The 24,294-nt window shown below is 34.8% G+C and overlaps 1 protein-coding gene across 1 annotated transcript in view; it reads right to left on the reverse strand.

Annotated features, from left to right (window-relative positions):
* Positions 1 to 16,090: 16,090 nt before the first annotated feature.
* The window catches only part of LOC106139964 (polycomb group protein Pc), a 97,180-nt gene continuing 88,976 nt past the window's right edge, over positions 16,091 to 24,294 (reverse strand). The window contains exon 4 of the transcript XR_009656899.1: positions 16,091 to 16,102. The gene's annotated coding sequence lies outside the window, so the exon portion shown is untranslated. The remainder of the gene's footprint in view (positions 16,103 to 24,294) is intronic.

The raw sequence follows: 24,294 nt of genomic DNA on the forward strand, positions 1-24,294 counted from the left end.
TACAGCGACTGTGGTAAATTTGGCGCGTCCTGATAACACCTCTTTATCACTAACGACAATGTGGTTTTCATCAGAAAATGTTGAAATGACAAAAATCATCAGTCAACGATAATCAGAAAATGTTCGGGACCATGGACAAAAATCATCAGTCAATTATATGTAGGCCTGTAACGTCCCATCCAAAAGTGTTTTTATTGTGGGATTGAAATCTCCGAATGCGAATTTCTAAAAACATTGCGTATTAATAAATCGCCAGTATGCTGTGTAGATATATCTGTACTTAACCTAATAAACCGAGAATTTATTTAGTGGAAAGAGTTAAAACTCGGTTGCAATTCTCGTAATTGGCCACTTCGTGCAACCGTGACGCTTCAAGCATACGTATTGTGTTGCTTTTGTTAAAAAAAAATGAAATTACGCAGTTTGTGCGCGGTTTTCGGTTTAGACGAAATCGAGCGAGAAATGCTAATTGGTGGACACTTGTTGAAGTTCATGTATTTTTTTGTTTCTCTTTTTTATGCCATGACTTAATAAAATATGTATTTACATTTACGTTACATAACAAGTTTGTTGGTATAAAAAATCTTGATTTATAATAACTTAGTTGTCACAAAACATACACATATGTTTATTCCTTACAGGATAGACAGAGCCAATGGTCACAACACTTGAAGACGACAGGTCCCTAGCCCATCTACTAGAATCTTTCGAAATTTCCTCAGGAACAGAAATTAAGTAGGTTTTTTTTTGTAACACGCGAGCGTTGTACCAGTGTAATAAAATCTTAAACGCTATCCGAAAACAGTAGCTATCTAGTGCATAATAAAAGTCCAAACGGCCAGCCAATCGAACTAAAATAAATTAAAGATGAATCCGGCTAACACGATACCTGAATGCCATTGAATATAACTGCATTCGCTATCGGGCCAGAACAAACTGGAAGAAAATAAAAGTTACTCGAATGGTGCGTACAGACTCGTGAAATGTAACATCAATATGAAATATATCTAACAATGAAACAATTCACCGTTCACATTGTTGCAATGTACATATCTTGAAAGGTAAAATAATTGAATTAAATTAAATTAAAACAAGAAGCCGCAGAACGCTAAGCAAAATTTGAAATTATCAATCAGAACAAGAACGGTTACTTAATAATAATTTGTTATAAGTTCGAAAGTCTTCTGTGCGTAATATATACACCTACAAACCTCACGCGATTCCTAGTAAAGGCGCGTCATAAGCGCGCTTTTGGTCCAGGCTTGCAGCGAACATACAATAAAGATATGTTACGTTTTCACCAATCTGTACGCACCAGGAATTACCGATGTAGTATGGAGCTACGGGTCTGAGTACGCATTTTAAAAATGGCCCAACTTATTTTCCAGGCAGTGGAGAGGGGGCGGAAGAGGAACCAAAGGAACGGGGGGGGGACGTAGTTTATGGACCGAACTGATACCGGGAACCCAGGAAAGTGTTCCAAGCTTAGGATTTGTGTGGAGTATTTACGAGAAATTTGTAAGAAACACTTCGACTGTAATGTTCCGATAGTGTAATCTTTCTTCGATTGGCACCTCTTCCAACATCTTTTGCGGCGTCTTTAAACATCGTAAGTTTTTTCTGAATGAGATGTATGCCTACTTCACTTGATACCAAATCATCTCTTTAATACAAACTGACTTTTTAATATCTCCCAGAGTGTAGCTTGTTGGATCCTACGTCAGCTAAAACATTTATTGAAATCTCTGGCTAAGAACAAACTCTATGAAGTCTTTGCTAAGCGAAAATTTCTCTCGAACACGCTTTAAATGCTAACAATTATACGTACTTATACTTATTTGTGTTCAGATTTTGCTAAGCCACTGCGATTAAGTTTATTCCAATTATGATAAGATTTCAGATAATTTAATAGCTTTCCGTGGCCTAATCAAGGAATTCATTAACTACACTGTAACGAATTTAGAGATCCTCTAAAAAGCATAGGGTTTAGTGGCAGTAAGTAGGTACTTCTATTAAATATAAAAATATAATAAAACATGAAGAGATCTGTCAGTTTGAATAAATATTAAACGTTTTAGGACATTTTTCAACTTGGGGATTTTCAAAGAAAGAGTGAATAGGCACTATTTGAGCTTGCGTGCACCACCTAAGGCTTCATATTGCTTACCACCAGACAGATTGAGGTCAAACGCACTCAAAAATATTAATAAAAAAAGAAAAAACAAATGGAGTTCAAAAAAGAATACACTGAATTTTATTAAAACAATGTGTATTAATACAACAACAACGAAACTACTCGTATTTTACATGGCCTGTCAACAGGATTAAGACCTATAAATATGCGCTTGAGATTGATAAAAAAAATACGTTTAAGTTAAAGCTCCAAAAATTTTCTTTCGGTTTGCAAATATCACTTGTTTGCTTTGCCACCTCCACCTTTCCCCGCGTAATTTTTCCATACCGTTTTGTAAATCCTACATCGAGTACTTAATTACTTAGACTACGTTTCATTACACCTATTTGAACCACTTGCCCGTTAAATTGACTATTGATCATACTTAGCGAACGATAATCTTCTGTATAGGGTGAGAAATCGTGCGGGATTGCGCGGGGGAGGGGGTTGCGGGGGGCGGGCGGGTCCTGCGGCAGACATGACTTATTACTACCACCAGAATACAACCCTACGCTCCTAATGACGACTCTTCGTATAGGGGCCTTAATTTCGACGCCCCACGATTTTTATTAACGGCTCCAAGAGCTCGCAATTTCGGCCGTCTCTATTTTATTGCTGGTCTGTGCTGTTCGTATTAATTCGTTTAGTTTTTGCGCTTGTAACTGTCGTTATGTGTTGTAGTGGGGGGCGTTTGGGTTAATTAGATGATATACGCCAAGTTTTGGACAAAAACCCTGTATCTTTATTGTAAAAGCTGTTTCTCCGACGCATTTTCCAAAGTAAAATTAGGAATCAATATTAAAACCCCATTTTTATTTTATTTTTTATAATCAGCTCTGATATTTGTGAGATAAAGTAATAATATGATGCAAATGTACCTCATTACTATAATTTAAGTAAAGACTAAGTTGATATATTTTTAACTGAATAAATAGAATCCATCAGTTGCAACAACAAAAACAAAACTGCCACTGTGTACAAGAAAACCAACAAAAAAACAATTTTCACTTTTATAGGTCACGAGAATTATATCCGAAAGCACCATTTCGCATTATAGCATTGTACGGCGAAGCCCTTATGAAGGGCAAACAATGACGGTGAACAGTTCCATTTTTAGTAATTGTAGGTCCATAAATGGCACTAAACCGTTTATGATGTGGCTCTCGGAAAGGTTAAAAACGACCGGAACGGACAACGCGTAAATCAGTTACAACAGGCTCAATGAACGTCCGTAATGGTAACCGTAAATGGTTTCCATCGTTACCAAAGTAAAGGCTGTGTCGAATATCTATATAAAGAAAATATATAATTTTACTGGGCGGTGTGGTTCCCGGCCCCGATAGAAAAAAGAATAAGACCACTCCATCTCTTTCCTATGGATGTCGTAAAAGGCGACTAAGGGAAGCGAACGGGCTGGCCTCGTGCCACTATATATGAATCTCAATTTAATCATTTTCATGACGGTTTGCTCTGTCTACCCCGTAATATAGATGTGATAGATTCTGTAGATTTACATGTTGTATTGTTCGACTAAGGATTTAAGGTTCTTTATAATTCATGTAAAGTATGTAAACTTACTAAACTGGCAAAATGTGGTATTTAAACACACGTTGTCGGAATGCTCTTCACTTGTTTTAGTTTTTTTATATGCACACTAATAAGAGTAAAATGTGCACCACAAAAGTAAGCTACATGCCCAATTTCGAAGGTTAGACCCAGCGGTTTGGGATGTTAGTTGATATGTCAGTCACTCAGTCATTAACTGCCCTCTATTATATATTTAGAATCAGATAGATACCTTAATGCCTTACATGGTAGACATAGCTAATGACCAACCATTTAATCACTTGAAGAATTGATGTTCATCATTTCATTGCCTATCGAATATGTGCAATTGGTCATACACATTATGACAGATTATATCTAACGATTTTCATCAATCTACAAGTATATGTAGGTGTACGTGTATGCTGTCGTCTAGCGAAACCAGTCTAGCCATTATGGGCAATTTCCTCCCAATATGTGACGGTTAGGATGCCTGTAAGCCTCGTGTAGAACAGAAAATCAAGCTATTCAAATACTTCCACTGCAATTTTAGACTGCATTTGACTTATAAAGAGTTATATCAATGCTTGTGGCACTTAGGAAAATCACTAATAATTTTTTCTCCATTGATATCATAAGAGGCGATAAGGGTCTTCGGCACTTTCAGGTTTGCAAACAAGCAAAATTGTTTTATTTTGTTGTATTAGCGGTAAGTTTACATTAATGCACAATTAATTTAAATTAATGCATATTCTTTTATAATTAATAACTGATATTACAAAAGAAAATATATTAGAAAAATTACATAAGGCTAATAAATTTGGAATTCTTCTTGAAAGCGATGGGCAAGCTAAATTTTACTATTTGAATTTCAATTCTATCATAAAGCTATATATAGCTGAACGTGGCCGTTCAGTCTTTTCAATTCTGTTTGTATCTATCGTGTGATAATATTTATTTATGTAGTTATAATTAAATGTATTCTACGTTTACCTAATATAACTTTGTTTACATTAATAATACCATGCAGGTCGCCTCTAACAGAGCGAGGTGGAAGTCATTGGGGGAGACCCACGTTTAACAGTGGACGTCCTACAGCTGAAATGAAGATGATGATGAAAGTAGTTCAAAAAATCTTCAAAATGGTTCTATGTATACTTTGATATACTTTCTTACTTGCATAATATTAAAATACAAATTTACCATCTGCAAAAAAATGCACGTACCGTAAACTTTTTGACAAAACGAATTTAATAACGTCCGTTTTGTGCAAAACTTTTATTTGCCGTTGCCCTAGTGTTTGTAATAGGAAACGAAAAAACAATTCGGACATTTGTAAAACGGTTTTGCTTGCAGGAAATCAAAAAACACGTAGTGTACACAGCACACAGAGGTGCGGTCGCTGTCAATCACTGGACATTTTTTTATTTCAGGATTCCAGTGAAATATTCTAGGAAAAGGTTGACGAAGACTGTGCAATGTCACGTCGAGAGGAATTAGAATCTCTTTTCTTGTCTCTTAGCATGTTTACTGTTATTTGGAAATCATAAAAAAACCTCTTATTTTTTTTATTTTTTTTTTTTTCATTATTATAGGATACTATTATATCGCTTAATAATTGTCGTATGGTTTAACAACATTGGTTGACGTCAAATAAATTACTTAAAAACTAAGTTTACTGCCGCTTCCAAGGCGTCAGTGCAGAAGAAGCGGTAACAAACTGCACTGCAGCATTTTCTTCAACAACGTCAACTTCACAATATTAAATTATACTTAGAATATTTAGAATAGAAATTATTATTTTCTCGATTTTTATTACTATTATTAGCTTTTGCGCGGGGCTTCGTATCCTTGGGAAATTCCGGAAAAAAACATTAGGCTATGTTTCTTCCGACTTTTCTATTCTATATCAACACCAAATTTTGTGAAAATCAGTCCAGCAGTTTTTGAGTTTATTCGTTACAAAATACAAAAATACAATGCTTTATTATTAGTGTGGGTGCTAATCGGAGATCGAACGACTGGATGAGCTGTGCAGAATACGTGGGAGGAGGCCTTTATTCAAGAATGGATTCCACAAAGTTTACAAGTACTATACATAATGATGGAATCGGATAGGATCGGAATTAATAGTTTACAGAAGGAACAACCTGAAATAGATCGGTTCCTTTTCATTCAACTTTATCTGACTGATTTGACCGTCTTACTGTTATTTGTATATTGCCTTATGTATTTTCAGATTTTTAACAGTCTTAAAACAAGGACAATTTTATTGTAATAAAGGTTGGAAAGCCAGCATCGTGAAACGCGAGCCAACTCGTGGTCGAGAGCTCTCGTGTACAGAAATTTCGAGAGCCTCTATCGGCCCCGTTTTCGCCACTAGGCAAAACGTGAGTGCTAACGCAAAAAAACTGTACAAAATATTTTCTTCCCATGACATGACATGTACGAAGAGTTATAAATAGATAGCTCTTACGCAAGAGGACTTTTATTTCAGAAAAAAATATGTAACTTCCAAAGATCTATTTTATATCTGTGCCGAATTACGTGAAAATCTGTCCAGTAGTTTTCGAGTTTATCCGATACAAAATAGAAAAATTCAAATATTTTCTCTCTATTTATAGTATGGATGTGGCTACACTCGACTTCCCACGTAGATACTACGTTTACATCTTTAGTTGAACGGATCCAAATATATGTAAAATACAAAAATCTGGATCACCATGATTTTTTTGTGGTACCTACATCTGGATGGAGACACTCAATGGGCCAAAAATTTTGGGAATATACTAAAAAAAAATTAATTAGAAATCTTGAGAGTAAATCCTTGGTAGGTTAGTAAAAAATATTTGCCAAATAAAATCACAACTTAAGTGTGTGTAATATACAGCACATTTTTCAAATCAAAGCCCACCGCATACTCGTATTATACACAGGCAGCAAATTTAGATTAGCAGAATGCACTTATACGCAACGGGTACTCGGATAACAATGCAAATTTATTCAAGCCACGGATTAATGGTTCATCATATAAGCACTTGCGTTAATTATGAACGCACCCTATTACCAATTTGAAGGCTAGTCTTTCGTTTTATTTCAATGTGTTGTGTGTAATTTTGAGCTGTTTATAGTGGCCAGTAATTGTGTTAGCATTGCATTCGTGTTGTTTGACTAATCAGTGCTTCAGTTTTGTTGTGGCTGCAGCAACTGATTATTTAGTTAATAGTAAATAGGTTCGCTTTCTATTTATTTTGTTTTGAAATGTTAATTTTATCAAACAGATGCAGATACTTAAGCTGCTACATAATAGTAACTTGAGCGTATCAGCGTCAGGTAACTGTTAAAATTTCTGACCAGGAACTTCGTAAGAATATCAGGGTGAGTGGGTTATTTAAACCATCTTATTTATAAAGGAAAAGTAATGTGGCAAGTGTAAAGATGCGTGATTTTATGTATGTAGGTATTTAAAAAGTAATAATTATTAGAAATATCGATAAATATGTTAAATGCAACAAGATCCTTTACGAGTACCTTGTACTTCAGTACCTTAAGCGAAACTTCATACATCGCTCTAATTACCAGCAACTATCCAGAGCTGTTACAAATAATAGAAGTAGAATAATAAGAGCGCGCACGCCGCCCACAAATCTCCATTAGTATAGGCGCAAAGAAACGCGTGCGTCGCTTCGCAATGCTTTAATTGTCGGTGTTTATCGTAGCTATTACTCTTCAGCCCCGCTTAAATAGCGCCCATACGTCTCGCCGCCATGTAATTATTTCACGTGAGCCTCGAAAAACGGTTTAGGGTATTTAGATAAATTTGCTGTAAATATTCACACCCGAAATGTACGTGTGAAGTTTTTGGAGTAGTTGATCACATAAAGCAATCTTTGTTTACCCTTAAAACGATTGAATATAATTTGTGCGTCACATATTGAAAGAGAAACGTGCATAACAAAATTTACAGAACTTATGGGCTACCCAATACTATCAAAAGTCATTATCTCCAGAATATCAGTCATGTTCCTATAAAATACATTTATTATGTTCTAAAAACAACAATGCAATAAGCTATATTTTCTCTATATGAACTTATTTATAATTTACATATATTTTTATTGCAGACTCAGGTCAGTTTTATCGGATTTCGATCTTTTTCCAATCCAATCAGATAATTTCAGCATAATCATATCGCATAAACTAAAGTTACACAATGCGATTATTAAATGAGACGTTAACTAAGTATTGGAATATGTAATGGGCAGTAACGAGTATCGATTCAGGGTAGGGTGAAATCGATACTGTTGTTGTATTCGAAGGAACAATGTACATGATATTACCTTTACATCACAGAGAATTGGTAAGTGGACAATGAGGGGCATAAAAGCACTAATAGGCAGGTTTTAGAACGCCATTTTGAATATAGGAATATTAAATCATACGAATATTATTAATGCGAAAATTTGTTAGGATGCGTGTTTATTACTGTTTTACTCATAATCTACTGAATGAATTCTAATAAAATTTTGTACGTCGGTAGAACACCTGGAATGACATATAGGGTAGATACTTTTTATCCCGAAATGCCCACGGAAGCTGCTGTAGAAACTTTAGCAAAAATTACCTACAGGAAAACTGTGATACTCGAATAATTCAAAACTTTAATATTTTTTTATTTTATATCAAATAAATAGTTTTAATTAAATAACAGCTGATCATGATACCTCCGATGATATTATGAAAGACAGTGAAATGGAGCACAAGTTCAAAATCAATAAAGTAACATAAACAAAAAACAGAATTATTGGGACGCACCAAACTTTTCTCCAAAAGTATTTCCCTGAGTTTTTGAGAAACACCATGAAACTAACACGCATATAGGTATAAGTATACGTTGTATTATTCTCGAGAACTCTTTACTTCTTAACAGTCGATACTCGTTGGCTTTATTGCGAAACTTTCGCAAGCATTTCTCTTTTATTACTCCAATTTTGTACGACTAAGCCTATCGTACGGAGGGGCTGCGATCTTTATTATTTAGATTTCGATCGACACAAATATCACGCCGCCCCACGATACTTTATTTTTTCCTTGGAAAGGTTTCAAATTCACTCTTGAACCCTTCCGTTACATGAGTATTGTGATCTATACAGATTTAAAAAAAATTGTCCGTCTGTATATTTGTAATCGCATCACACAAAAACTATTGCTCCGATTTAAATTCGGGATTTACAGATTTGTTAGGCTTGCTCCAACTCAAAAATTGGTATACAAAAATTTCTACCCCCACTCCGCTAAGGGGCAAAATAGGGGGTAAGCTTTTTCAGTGAACTTTTACGGCGAATGAAGTCGTAGGCAACAGCCAGAGATACATATTGAAATTCTTTAGTCTATGGCACATATAAATAGACTAAACGAGAGTAACAGTGGTTATGAGTTCCCAGTTTTATATGATTTTAACATTTCAATACTCCATGCATACTCGTACCAATACATGTGAAACTACATTATATTAAGTAGAAATAAATGGGCAAGCAAACTTGCATGAAACCTATAAAATAGCCAATTTAAATCCACGTAACCTTTATTCTGAATTAGATAACCATCTAGTTAGTGTAACTCAAATACCTTGCGGGCCTCGATCAATCATCGTTGGCGACCTCAACAGCTAAGGACACATTAAAAATAAAACAGATAAGATCTTTCTTCCACTTTAAAAGTATCGTAACACAATGTTATAACAACCACGCCACTTTTCCGAGGAGGTAGGTAGTATATTTCCTACTTGCCACGATCCTTACGATCTCTGCCTACCCCTCTGGGAAAGTGGCGTGATTTTATGTATGTATGTATGTATGTATGCCACGATCCTTACAACTTTTCAATTACTTTCTCATTTATTCTTCTTTATTCGAAAACTCGTAATTTTTTTTCTATATATTTAACATTTTTATTTATCTCTTTAAAACTGCTGAACTAAGATGGCAAAGCGAGCTTGTAATAATATTGGATACATTAATATCTAGAAGCAATAAAATCTTTTTTTGTAAACTCTTTATTGCAAATAAAAAATAACAAAGTACAAAAGAGTCATTAGATTTTCAAAAACATGTTCAATGGTGGACTTATCCCTTATAATTATTATTATTCAGTATTACGGCTATCTTTGCACGTTCTTGCTATTTTGTGGTAATGCATAATAATTTATTGATATGTTGACTTGACGGTATCGACGCTTCTACGAAGCAGATTTACCAAGCAAGAAAATAGATCTTTACGGACATCATCGAGTTAAAATTTATGATTAAAAGCGATCACAAATCACGAAGTCATTAAAATCACACGAAGGCAAATACCTATTGTGAATGTTTAATGTTGTGTACAAGTATATTGGCAGTTAAGATTAATTTCTAATACCTAACTAGCATCTTGTCGCGTTAAGCAGATGTTTTATCCATCACTACAGTTAACAGTAAGATAAACGTGGTCTTAAAATTAACTTATCCGAAATGGAGGTTTTAGGCGCACACAAGTATTTTGAAATTCACCAAATAAAAAATTAGAATCAAGTGTAAAAATCGACTTTAGGTACTATTTACCTTTGTATTGCAATATGCAATTTATCTTAAAACAAAAACAAGTCTAATTCGTTTACCACTACTACGGAAACAATAACGTAAATTGCGTTAGCAGAAAAAATATCAAAGATTTCTTCATTGTCAAAGGAAGAAAAACGAAACAATATTATTTGCGTGTTCTTTTAGTCTTACATCTGAACGTGGTCCTTTTGGTCTTTGCGACACTGTTGGCTCTGTCTGCCCTGTAGGAGATGGTGACGTGATTGTATGTATGTGTGTTACCTATTTGCGTTTCCTTTTTCTTGCTAACCAAATACACAGACTGACATACAATAGCACAAACTGATTAGTAGCAGTTACAGGGGGTTATCTAGATGTCCTTTTTCATAGAATTAACATTAATAGTACTTAGATCTCTCTCATCTTCGCATGTTACCGAACCAGAGGTATTCGGCTTTAACTAAGGCTTTAAGCCTAATGGATTGAATGTCAACTTTTGCAACGTTAAACCAATTTTTCTCCATTGTACCTCTATGCATCTTAGCGACCATGGTATGGCAGACATTTATTATTAATTATAAGGCCTAACGACCTGGTGAAATCCGCGGGGTAGCGTTGTATGCAGGTTGCTTCCAATAGAGCGAGAAAGGCCTATGTTCAGCAGTGGAGAACCTATGGCTGATGTGATGATAAAATTTTAAGTTAGTTAATACACAGTTCTCTCATCTATTACTGAAATCATTTACATATGTCGGATCACTTGAGATTGCAGTCCGATTCGCACCCCAATCGGCAAATTAGATTAAGGACGTGTAGTCACTAACTATTTCTAACTAGACACTATATGTAGAGTGAAAAATATTAAAGTAAAATATATGTTTGAAACTATCAAAATGAAAATGAAAATAATCATAGTCATCATTTCATACCTACTATGCCGCAGAAAACTTAAGAAAATTTTGCTTTTTAAGTAATCTTACCAATAACAAGGTTTTTAGGCAGTAACCTTTTTATGATTATTTCGTTTATCAAAATTTTTGATAAATGGACTAATTGAAATTATTAAAAGTGGGGTTTTTTAACATATTTTTTTAAACTCTATGGCACCATCAAAATAATGTACACACTCGTAGGTGTATTTATTGCTTACTTATATACTAGACATAAAAATATTAAACAAGAGACAATTCTATGTTCAAAAATGTAACACATTACGCTAAACAAAGTTTGTTACATATATCTGTTCCATTAATCCTTTAAACTTAGCATCATCGGGCATGACGCTAATCTGAATGTAGTTAAGGCGGGCTGTATCATTTTCCAGTAGAGTTATGTCCAGCAGGTATGCGCCCTCCATCGGCCCGACTTTGACATGGGTTCCAAATCAGTCCAGCCCAAGCCTTGATTATGATAAATGACTTATGAAATTAAAACGGCCCTACAACAAGTTCCTATTCAAATGAATAAGCCCATTGTTAGGATTCATTCCGTTGACAAATAGCTCGTGCGCGATGTACATTGTCTGTTAAATTAAATGGGTCGGCGCCTATAGAAATGGTTTCTCAGAAAGCTATTGGACACAGATTAATAAATGTGCAGAATAGTCATGCGCATACATTGTGCGCGAGAGCAGATAAAAACCAGGTGTATACATATAAGTACAACTAACTTGACCACGGTTTTGTTTTACTGAAAATTCTTCCTTCACCTGAGTTATCTAACATAACACAGTAACACTAAGTCGAAATTATTTCTATGTTCTCATACCTATACTTATGTCTCCTTATAAGCACAAATATATAATTAAAAATAATGGAATCATAAAATTTTCTCAAAGAGATCATTTAAAATTATTCAATTCGTGTAACGCGAACCGTGTAATAGTGTGACACCCAAACATTTTGATCTTACAGTTCATTGGAACAGAATAAATCAGAACTAAACACCTGAACAGTCTTGACGGTTCACGAACTTACAATGTGGAGGTCTTGTCTTCTGTCTCTCATTTCCTTTTCTGTTCTGAGTTCCCATGGAGAGCCCTGATAAGCCTTAAGTCTTACCAAAGTACGTGAATAGCCCCTGAACATCATGTCGCTGATTTGCATATCTATTAGATACATTAAAAATATGTATATATTATTATTGTAACTAATGTGCATATGATTTCCTAAAGATATAGGCAAAGGCAAAATCTTTCTACTTGCTACGATCGCTGAATCTATCGCTTCATCCACATTCTTAACTCACTTCATACAAGCTCCTGAATTTAGGCCTGTCTTGACTTGATATTCAAAGACGAACGTACCTATTAAAAACTAAATTGAAAAACTGTAATTTGAGGTATGTGACTCCTTTGAAAGTGTAAATTAGAGTATTTTAAATACATATGAAAGTTATCCGTCTGTGCTCTCAATAGGTTTACAGTGGAGGAGGATAGTACGTCAATCGCGGTCGCGTTGCGTGTTCAATTTTAACGGAAATAGCCCGGAATATACAATGTCCGATGTGGCAGACACTTCTGAGCTTTCATTTGGACGTCCATAAATCATTTGATTTAATCATTGTTTATATAAAATCGGATTTGAAACGCTGGTGTTAGATTTAGAACAGTAATTAAAGTTAATTTTAGAATATATTTTGGGAATAATAGGTTACTTAATAAAAGACTAAGTAGCAGGCGCTACATCCTCCGCTTGCAACGATCCCATTTACTTATCATATATATGATCAATCTTTAACATGCAAGAAAGATATAAATGGATATTTAATAAAGGACTTATTTTTATTAAAATTCCTTATATTTCCTAAATTTTTAAAATATTTATATATACACATTATTATAAAAAAAAAATATTTTGTTTATTTCTTACTATTTCTCCCTTTATATTATTGACCAAATAAAATTATTCCTTCAAAGAAGAAATCCTAAATGTGTATTTATTTATTAAACAATTCTCACCCGAAATTCCTGAAACGTCTTCTTATATTTACATCCCTATATTGCAATACATATTGGATTGAGTCCCAAATGCCAAGTCACGTCGGCAAAACGATGCGGAATTGAATCGGAATGTGACGCATACAGCGCATAATAACCAAACATTAAACATGTCGTCAACATATCAACATTAACTTACGGAAAAGTTACAGTTAAAACATCGTGAGGAAACCTGTAATGTAATCATGATCCAATACAGATTTAATTCATGGAGGTGAGGCTGTACTCGCTTCGTGTAAAAACGTCACACGCGAGCCTAGGGCTCTTCTCGAAAGACACTGATGCCAGCCAGGAGTGTGCTGAAAGCCATTAACATATCAGTAATAAGAGGTGGCCGTTTAGAACGTTTTGCCATGCTAACCAAAATGATACAGCTTTAAATATATTCTCCCGTTTTATTTTGTTGCTATCATTTTTTACGAGTTGCGAACGAAACCATAATTTCATTTTTATCGGGAAGAGGCTAGTGAGCCGTCCATATTTACGCATTTAAGTGTCTAGACTTATCGTAAATCGACGGTTTTGGTGAGTTACAGCGACATATCGATCAGAATGTAAGTGGGTATAATCTTGTGAATTCGTGTTTATTTTGAGGAAACCCTTCCTTGACAGTTTTATTTTGGTTCATAACCATATAACCTTTTGAGTATAAATTTTGTAGGAATATGAATTTTATTTTGAAGATACAGCGCATAAATTCCATGTGGAAATAAGGTCTTTGTGTAGTGGGACTAAGGATTTAAAATAAATCTATTTTATTAAATTGTTGTTATTTAGGTACAATTCTCCTGAATCCCCTATTCCGAAAAAAAATCAAAGGTTACATTCATTAACATTGAAGTGTCGGTTTTGTAGTCATCTAATTCATAAAGGCTTCGCCTGAAGGCGTTTCACACCCCGCTCTTCCCCATAAATTTCACCTGTGCCATACTCAAAATAGAAGTACGGAACAATTGCATAAAACATATTTAACTAAAACACGATTAGCCACTCAGAGAGAAGGTGTACTCTTTAAAAAAAAGAAAAGTGAATCCTAAATAGCACTCAAACTATTTGGAAAAATTTTAAACTAATTGAGTCTTATTAATTCGAAATACCTCTAAAATTCAGAGTTAATTAAACTCTGCTTTAATTTAATCGAGCTCTGAATGAAAATGCCGATAGCGGCGGCTACAATGGATGGACTGAGAAAGAGTGCCTGTAGCTAGCTAGTCTAAGCGACAGCTCGTATTTTACTTATTTGAATGCCTATATTTATGAACCACTGATAGTCAAAGGCCTTATATTTCTCCTATTTAACATTTACCCGCACTCACTTCCGCTTGCGCTCCGCTCCACCCCTCACAAATAATATGGTAGGTTGTGGTTCTAGACTCTCTAGAATAGAAGTACCCAATTTTTTCCTGTTGAATATGATAAGAGATTTTCATGTGGGAATTTTGAGTTACTTCCCATGTTAACAAGTTCTCGAAGGTCAAACGGGAGTTACTTCATAGAGTCAATTCTAAATCGTAGTCCTTTCTATGTTCCTTTCCAAGGAGAACGTTACTAGAACAAATACCAGGAAAAAGAGTAATGATTATCCATAAATTGCTTCTTAACAAATTAAAAATAAGTTACTGTAATCCGAAATATGTCCTGATCATCACAAAACTCGTGATCTAACCCTTCGCTCCACCCCTCACATCGACAAATGTGGTGCCGTATGATTCCTGGCCCTCTATAATCGAAACTTTACATACCTTAAGGCAATTAAACAATATCACCCTGGGCTCATTTCCACAGAAGTTGTTTCGTACATACCTGACGTATTCGCACCCGAATAGGATATTGGATTCCCCTCTAAGAAGGACATAATTAGTACAAACGCCAAGAACATGATGAATGCTAAACATTAAATACTCCTTAACGATTTTAAAATACATTGGTGTAATTCAAAATATGCCACGAACATCAGAAAACTCGTGTTCGAAATCCGTTTCCTAAACTAAGACAGATATCCGCCGCTACGATCTGTGACGGCGCTCCAATAACCTGACATCCGCGCTATCGCCCGCGCCCGCTCCCGCCTCCGCTCCGCTCCACCCCTCACAAATTCTCGGCCAGAGCGGACTGTGTATAGTTTGTTTTCTTTGTGTCATTTCCTTATCGTTCTGCCAAAATACGTTTCATGACTGTTACGTCAGCCGAAACATACTTCAGGTGAAAATAGCGCGATCGTCTAGTTTTGAGTGTTTTATGCAGCGGTTATTTTCTATTAGGAAATATTAGACTTTTTTAATACTTAAGAAATTTAATTGTGCACATTATGGAAATTATTCCTTTACACAGAAACAAAAAATACAGATTGTAATTAAGTATTCTTGAAAACAAACAGATAGCAACAATATCCCTCATCACTTCGACCGAAATTAAAACCGATTAATATTTTATTAAAACAATATATTCACAAAATTACCACACAATGCTTGTCGCAGGCGACCGCAATACCAAAAATATTGTTTATTTTTATCATTCTCTTGCCACGTGTTTTAAGTGGTCGACTTTTGTATATTTTAATTTAACATTCATTTTATGTTTTCTTTTGACATTAATTTAATTTAAAAGTATAAATCCCTACTAAGCTATGTTAAAATATAATGTACAGATCAGTGAAATGCAAAATTATACTATATCGAACTCATAACCACCAGACTGGCTTGATACTGAAAAGTTCTACCATCATCGAGGTGAAAGACAGATATAAAAGTTTACCTTCTTCCTGGCTTGGTCACGGTTACAAGCCAGAAGTGTGAATGTGCTGATTTCCTTATGATATTTACACGCATCGTAGCAGCATCAATTAGAACTCAAACCAATTAAAATAAGTCAGAAAAAGTCATTGGTACAAAGGCGAAATTTGGATTAGGATTTCAACGTTTCATGCTTATCATATTTAATCGACCACTCTATCGGTTTGACCACCGATCCTCTTGGGATGTACAGATAAAAAATATTACTATCCAATACTAATCTTTATTTTGGAAAATTCCGCCGCAAGTGTCAAGACGTTGAAAGTATATGTCACCACGTGCATACGCGGGCAAGCTCCATGCAGCGAAACAACATCTATTTGATTCTTATCTCTTTCCCCCCACCCCCACACTACCCACTCACAAACATACAAAATATAAACAGGTAAAATGTTTTCTTTGTGAAGAAAAAGTCCATTTCGGAGACAAGATCGACTATCTCCTTTTAATATGAGCTAGTGGCTGTTCGCAGGACCATTTTTATTTATATTTACTGTTATATTTTGAGACAAACGCTTTTGGAATAAATTGAAAAAAAAAATGTTAATCAAAAACATTGCTTTTCAATAATTTCAAGACAAACAAAAGAACAACCTATTTTAAAATGTAGAATTACGTAGCATGGCAGTTAATTATATAAGTTAAATTGTAATTGTATAATTATTTAATTATTCAAAATTTTACTGAGCCTTAAAGGCTCAACATTGAGTCCATTTATAGCATCAGAAAAAAATATTTTCTATTAACACTTAGAATTATACTTGGTAAATCTTATATTATTATTAATTAATAATAATTAATATTATTAACAATACGCTAACTTTTAACTTGACCTCCAATTTAAAAATAACAATCTTTATAAAATTAATCAACATTTTATTAAAGTCGAAGTTCGAATCCCATCAATAAGGGACGACGGAATAAAAGAAAAATTCTTTCACGTCGACAGTGTAAAGCTTAAGTTGGAAAATGCCAATAAACACTGTGAACTCGTCCAAACCGACTTGAATAAATTGCGAATTTTATAGAACTCATCTTGGAAAATGTTTCCAAAATCATAGCGGACAGTAAAAGTTTTATTGGCTCGCGATTGTCTCGCGGGAGGGGCATAGGTGAGTGCGAGTGAGGGGTGAGGCAGGGGAAAGACAGGAGATCGGACGGCCCGACTCGCGCGATCTCGCGAACTTCGCGGCGATCTCCGCTGGACAGGGGAAAGTTATGTAATTTTTACGACAAACGTCGTATTGCTTTCGGACAGTGTTCTTGCAGAGAAACTTTTAAGAAACGCCACCAAACTTACTATTGGAACGCAGATTTGACAACAAAACAGTATCCATTATTTAAAGTCTGGAAATGTAGCATCTACAAACTTGACCGAAATCTAATTGTTGTTATTGCATAAACAATATTTTATGAAATTATCCAAGGGTGAATTACCAGGACAATCTTTTTACCTGCCAACAACGTCTATCATAAAGGGAATAATATTATAGAAAAAAAGGCAGTTATTTGGTAATACTTTTGCATTATCTTGAACAACAGAAACCTTGTCATTTGACTTGATTATCTATTATTATTAGATAATCAAGTCAAATAACCCATAAACTACATTTCTTTACCGAATTTAAAACAAAACACATTTAAACAACAGCTATTGTTCCCGTTAAATTATTAGGTACAATGAATTGAAACCGCTAATAGAAATCGAATCTAAATTCATCGAGCAAAACAAAGCGGCACCGTGAAAGTTCCACCACGCAATTAAACCGCACTTTACTACAATCCCTTGAAATAAAGAACTCTGAAAGAGTGTCCTTTTTGTTCTAGCTCTTTATTTCTTGCACACCGGTGGCGGGAATTGTGGGCACTGCAATAAAAGGTACCTATAACCACGAAATATAAAGGGTGCAGAAGTTGTTACCTGTTCTTCGGCATACCTGTCATTCGACAGGCAAATTTCGCTAAGTGCCAAATTTAATGGTATAAATTTAAATTTGTCACTGCAACAAATCGTACCTATAACCACGAAGAACTAAATGAGTTGATATTTGTTTTTCCGTCATGCCAAGTCATTAAAATAACCTAATGAATAAATTCACAAAATAAGTTAACCTAATGTCATTTCTATACTTTGTTATAATAAGAAAAGAATGAGAGAAGCTAAAAAGTCCACTTTAAAGAAGTAAACGGTCGATAGCAATATCCTGGTGTACATTTAATGTGTAGTAAATAAGTTACAAATGTAACTAATACCTAAACTAACTGTTATCCCAAATAGCCGGACCATTTTTAAGTACCACTTTCTTTGCAAGTAGCGCTTAATCAAATATAACTACACCTCTGCACTGACTTCATTTTGTGCTATAGGAGCCTGGTTCTACACAATTGCACACGACTTCCGTTCTCAATTTTCCAAAACTTACATTCCTTTCATAGCCTGGAATATTGGAAATCTCTAACTTCTTCTCGTTATTAAATGTCCACAGAGGTATTGTAATATTCATATGACGAGTAAATCTGGTTCTATTATAATTCGGTGGAAACGCAATAAATTTTGCCTTTAAGCTGCGTATCCGTAGCAATGAAAATATTATTAAAGTGACATTATTCATTTGATGTTTTAATAATTTATTTGAAGATGATTTAAATAGAACTTAAATATTAAAAAAGATTCGAGAGGTAAATGCGTGGCCCTTTTATTGGTATTTTAATCTATATTTTACGTTAAATTCACAGATTATTTATGTAGATGTAATACACACATGTTATTTGACGTATGTGATATGTAGGTTTAAAGGCTTTTAATGAAGTATGTCATACTGCTGTGTACTTTCCAATAAACACCCACAACAAATCCATACACAAACAAAAAGAAATCAGTAATACTAACAGCAACGCCTATATGCAAATACATCCATAAATCCCACACCATCTCGAGAGGAAGAAGGGTGGGGGGGTAGCGCATAAATATCACATAATTACTACTCTGGAGCCCTAATCCAGCGAAACATCGCTAGCATCGGATACAAGTGTCGCGAGGGCCCTTGGCTTCCATTGTTGGGCCCGAAACAAAGCACGAGAGGGCGCGGAGGGCCCTCGCGGTCGACGTGACCTCCTAGGCTCCGGGGCGCTCTGGGTCCCCCGCGGTATTCTTTGTCACGGCACGTTTTTAGCCTGAATTGACTGTGTTGGTAACAAGTATCCTTTATTGTATTGCTGAGCGATCGAGCACGGGATACTCTTTGACGCGAGACGAGTGCCGGGAAGTGATACAGTCATTTAATTCATAAAAAAAGGCATACCTTTTATTATATAGTATGAAAGTCGGCGATAAATCTTCAATGTTGAACATTGAAAAAGACATAAATTTCAGATTAAAGGTAAAAATAACGGCATTAGGAGTGTAAAAATTTTTAGCATTGCTATAAAAATATTGCATAACCGGTCATTAAAGTAATGTGGTGCAGTCCACACGTAGTCAATCAAACAAATATGTTTAGATCCTAACGGGAGTTCGCTATGGATGATACCTAAAAAGAAAGATGAATGCTAGTATGCGCTCTAATCGAAAATGTCGAAAACTGGTCAGGGTGGAGAGAAAAAAATACCCGACACGTAACGACCGAGGGTGCAACTGGCAAAACGCGAAAATTCTAGAATATCCAACTAGGTTCTCTAACTTTTTGTGTAATGGATACAAACTGAGATTGGTCCCGTATAAACAACCGTAAAGACACTCCGCTGACACTCGACACAGCGCCTGACACTTGCAGCTCTCAAACTTAACCCCGCTTTCGCCTGCAACTTTTTGGCGTGACTTAGACGTTTCTAAACTGTGTGAATTACGAGATAGAGGTACCTTTTTATACCACCACTTTCAACATTTCAACTTAGTAGTTTAATCTCTTTCTCATGGCACTACCATTCATATTTGTAGTCTTTCTAATTGCATTCATGCATATTTCAACTTTATACCACCTTTAATTTGGGATGAAATTGAATGATCATTCAGACTAATGTTGATTCAAAGAGAATGGATGAGGTCAAAAACATCTAATCAAACTTAAGAAATGAGCTTGTTTCTCTTGTTTTAATTAAGACATGTTTCATGTTGCAACAACTCAAAAATGTAAACCTAAGTTTTACCAAAAAAAATAAAAATGGTAATAATTAGCTCACAATATTATCATCGATTTCTTAAAAAGTTCCACCAAGAATTAATATCTAAAAATTAATAGTCCGGTAAGGGTGAGTGTTAAAGGGATATGTCATTTCATAAAATGAAATTTAGAAAATGAGAACAATGCCCTTATAGCAACCACAAGTACACCTCCAGTCAACCAGATAGTTCGCACTCTGTGGTCACTCGGACGAGAGCTCTCTGGCTCGTCCAAACTTGCTTAGTGCTAAATTGTTGTGAACTTCCAACTCGCACAGATATACGGGTAACGTATAAGAAATACCAAGTTTATTTTCTAGTGAATTTATTTGGAATCATTATGGACGTTTTATGAAATAATAATTGAAATTGAAATTATAATCATGAATGATATTCTTGATGAACTGATAGTATAGTCAAGAATTTGTTTATATGATAAGTCGAGTCGATCTTAAACCTTCTTTAGTGCTGACTTGTATGGACGAGAGATCAGACTTTTTTTACCAATCGAGGTATGTACATATATGACATAGAAAATTATTGTTACTAGGTATAGTAAATAAACTAAGAACCAAATAACTAAGTAATTTGATTAGATAGCATATAGGTAGGCGTAAATTTTTATTGTATAGGTAATTTACAAACATTTCAATTACCTAGAAATCAAAACCAGATTCCTTATAACCACTTAAAAAAAATTAATATTTCCTCAGCGTTTATAATCCGACTTGCTTTCGTGCGAGTATTCCCCTGGCACTTGTTATAAAGAGTTTACACTGTATTTAAAAATGCATATTAAGCAGTCATAAAACCGAGCTAAGCAGACAGAATAACTTAATTCCAATGGAGAGCACTTATAAAAAGAAAGGAACTTAAACACGAGCGCAATTGTTATGTCTTCAGACGTAGAATCGTAGAAATCTGTAATACTCTTAATACCTAGAGTTTTTGCTGGATATTTTGACTACGTCCGACCTTACCCAATAATTCATACATACATACATACATAAAATCACGCCTCTTTCCCGGAGGGGTAGGCAGAGACTACCTCTTTCCACTTGCCACGATCTCTGCATACTATATAATTCATACATATATATAATCACGTCTATATCCCTTGCGGGGTGGCAAGAGCCAAGAGGCCTTGTTGACAGCTGTTTGCCTTATTGATAGAATTAAGATTTAAATAGTAACAGGTTGCCAGTCCATCGCCTAAAAGGAGAATCCCAAATTTATAAGCTTTAGTCGCCTTTTACGACATCCACATTATCCATCCATGGAAATGAAATGCAGTGGACCTATTCTTTTTTCTATGAACTGGGAACCACACGGCACTTCCCAATTAAAAATAATCGAATATGAATAAACCCTATAACTATACGGGGTGTCAAGTAAATCACATTTCATATTTGAGGACATAGTAAATCATGAACAAGCATAATTTTATTAAATAAAAACCCAACAAAATACTCACTAGTTTAAAAGACAAAATGTCTCAGAATCTTTGGACCTCATGCACGCCATTCGGTACGCGCCCAGCGAGTCGGCTCGCGGCCGGAGGATAACACAAGACGATCAAGTGATCAAAAGACACTGTCTTAAAATGTAACGCTAATGGCTGAAAACTTAGCGTCCGATATCAAGCCAAGAAGAAAATCTGAGAGTAAATAATAATCGTATAAATATAACTCCCTCCGTGGCTCCGCTATTAGAGGAGACTACCATTGTTGTTATACTAGAAAAAAGTGTTTTATGCATAAGCAAAGAAAGCCGGAATCACATCATCCCATGACTGTTATAATAACAACCTATTTTTTCTTGTTTCAATTTTATAAATTCTCACTCAATCGCCTCATATAAAGAAACAATCTGATCCGTTGGTATAAAACGAATCCCTCCAAGCGAGTCCCTGGCTGACAATACAATAAAATGAGTGCTCAGTACTAAACTACAAATTACGGGAACTTGTTCGGTGCAGCTTAAAATAAATTAAAAGTCTTTGTCCGGTCACAACTTTGTGGTGCGGAGCTTTGCTGTGATGTTGGAACGATTGATGACGTACATACATAAATCACAACTCAAATTCAAATTCAAAATTTTTATTCATTATTATAAGATAGGTACTATCATATCGCTTAATAATTGTTTAATCTTTTGGTTTCCAAACTTTGGTTGACGTCAAATAAATTACTTAAAACTAAGTTTACCGCCGCTTCCAAGGCGTCAGTGTAGAAGAAGCGGTAACAAACTGCACTGCAGCATTTTCTGACTCTTTCGAAGAGGGGTAGGCAGAAACAACATCTTTCCCCTTCACACGATCCTTGCATACTTTTTTTGTAATGTCTTTATTGCACGGAAATAATACAATTACAAAAAATTACTCATAAAAAGAAAAAAATCACTTGCAATGGTGGACTTATCCCATGAAGGGATCTCTTCCAGTCAACCAGGTAACTAGATTATTAAGTAAAAAAGCGGCAATTCACTGTAGGTATTATAAGCAATAATATAATAATGTACTAACATAAATACAAATAATAAACATAACCCACTTAATATATGTATGTGTACTAATAATATAATTATGTGAAAACTTATTAATAAAAAAATTACATAAACTAAGATAAATTGTCTGACGTTAGATCTAGGTGCTTCTTGCATACTTATTCTTTACGACATCCACATTCATCACTCTCTTCATGTTAGCTCGTCGGTTTAGGGTATTCCGCTAGTTCTCGTTACCAATTTTCACTCCTTTCTATTACAAAGTTAAAAGTATTTATTGTTCCTGTTCCATGTTATGTACAGATGTTATATTTTTATTCGTATAAACATACACTGCATATAATGGAGGCAAGTATACCAAAAGCTAAAACTATCACGTCCCTTTTTCTCCAAACCGTGTAGGATTCAAGTCTTATCTTAGCATTAACTGACAGAGTAATAACGCGAACGCGAAGGAGCCAGTTATGAAAAATTCAAGGAGAGTGTTAGACAGTTTCCAAGAATTACTTTTAAACTGTAACTTCAACCGACAAATAGAATTTCTGCCGAGGAAAAACAAAACGCTACAAAATAGAACAACAAATAGAATCAAAACGCAGATTGAGTTAGACAGTGACCCATATATATGGTACACGAGAACTTGAGAATGTGCATAGACTAATAAATGTTTAGACTCATTATTAAATGGAACTACTTTGCCCAAACTATGATATTGTAAGGCGGGACAGTCTATCTAGATTTAACAAAAAATTAAAATACTCATTATTCTAGAAAATAACTATGAAAGCAAATGAGTAAAAGTATTCTAGAACAATTTTTTTCTTAATATCTTTCTACAGCCTGAATCTACAAGTGTATTCTTGGTAGATGTGACACTAGTACAATATTCTGATATCAGAAATATTAGGTACATCTACTGAATTGTGGCATACAGGTTAATTGTTCGGACAATTTAATTTATTTTTTTGTAGATTAAGTATCTATGGCCTACATCTATGGATACTCTTCGAAGCTCGTTCAGAAGTAGTTAAATGTAATGTTAAACATTTTTACCGCCCTTTGCCCGAAAATTCATGTAAATTTAGGATCCATTGTCCTCAGAAATGTACGTCAATGGCAAATCCAAAAACCAAACACGTCGAAGTCATGGTGTATTTCCGGAAGTTTTGGACATTTATCGCAGCTCCGAATCCCTCTCCGAACTTACTGAATAAGACATTTTATTCCTTTTTGTTTGCACCCAAAATATTGCTTTTAGTGAAGCATAAAATTTAGGCGTCAACTTTGCCCAAGTAAATTTTAATAAACAAGCTTTGTTATCACCTTCTAAATTTATTTCCAATTATGGTGTACTTATATAACGCTCATGGTGCTGTACTGTACTAAATGTATGATTAACATGATTTTATTCATGTAAAATATTATCATGAAAGTTTTCGCAGAATCAAGCATTTATTTAATACCTAGAAAAGGGTACCCAAAATAGAGCTCAGATTCCATATATATCCTTAAGTCCCCGATCTTTTCATCCAAAGAATTCATTT

Source organism: Amyelois transitella, chromosome 5, assembly GCF_032362555.1.
Source record: "Amyelois transitella isolate CPQ chromosome 5, ilAmyTran1.1, whole genome shotgun sequence".
NCBI classification, from domain to species: Eukaryota; Metazoa; Arthropoda; class Insecta; order Lepidoptera; family Pyralidae; genus Amyelois; species Amyelois transitella.